The sequence below is a fragment of the Trachymyrmex septentrionalis genome, unplaced genomic scaffold (genome assembly GCF_001594115.1).
Source record: "Trachymyrmex septentrionalis isolate Tsep2-gDNA-1 unplaced genomic scaffold, Tsep1.0 scaffold14, whole genome shotgun sequence".
Lineage (NCBI taxonomy): Eukaryota > Metazoa > Arthropoda > Insecta > Hymenoptera > Formicidae > Trachymyrmex > Trachymyrmex septentrionalis.
The window spans coordinates 2872135-2873069 of NW_017304543.1; the positions used below are offsets into that span (position 1 = coordinate 2872135).

The window sequence follows — 935 nt, forward strand, 5'->3', positions numbered from 1 at the left end:
TTGACAGGCATTAGTCAACTTATTTGCGTGATCGAGATAGGATAAGCTACGAGAGAACAGGAATACGTAGCTATTCGCAGGATAAAAACAAACGCACGAAACTAATGTTTAGACACAGTTTGCATTTATTTTTCGTGTGTACGAGTGCAGTACGCCCGCGCAATGATGTACTTACAGCCTTTCAGTCTTTGCAAATATACAATATTTACGCGGGTTGAGGGGCGGGGGGAGTTTCAGCACTTTCTAAATTATAATATAAGAGGCTAATAACAACGACAATGAGATAACTATACAACTATAATCAATAGCAGCGATAGAGCGGGAAAACTTTGATGAGAAAATAAACGAGACCCTTCGTCGAATCGTCTCGTCGAGTTCGATTTCGCATGTTCGCCGCGAAATTGTAGCCAATCCCGATCGATCGTCATCTCGCTCGCGTCTCCGGCATCCAAAATTCGTCGATCATCGACTTCACGAGGAATAGAAATCTTCTGTTTTCTCATCACGCGCGCTCTCGACTTGGCGACGAGGCACGTTTTCCAGGAAGGAAGGACCTCCGGCAAGAAAAGACGATCGATCGGCGAGACTAGTTGGGCGGGGCGACTGTGTAATTGACTCGAGTGTAACGAACGTTTTGCGAGCGCTCATTGTCAGTGTATTCGAACGCGTGCGCGTGTTGCCGCACTCGACGCGCGATATCGCGTTACGATACGATCGACGATGGGAACAGGATGGATGGACTCTCGCCGTCGGGAGACGATCTCGGGAGTCGATCCAGTTTCCCAGTCACACAACAAGTAATTTATCAAAGAATGAACGCCAGTTGGAAACACGCGCGTCGCCTCCCATGCAGCACAGAAAATTTGCGGCAACAATAGACTCGTACTCGGCATCTTCGCTTTTTTTTTCTCTCTTCGACGTCTGAGTATATATAT

General features: G+C 47.2%; 1 long non-coding RNA gene across 1 annotated transcript in view; it reads right to left on the reverse strand.

Moving 5' to 3' along the window:
- Positions 1–935, reverse strand: part of LOC108745573 — a 14032-nt gene that overhangs the window by 11115 nt on the left and 1982 nt on the right. The gene's annotated exons all lie outside the window — the stretch shown is intronic.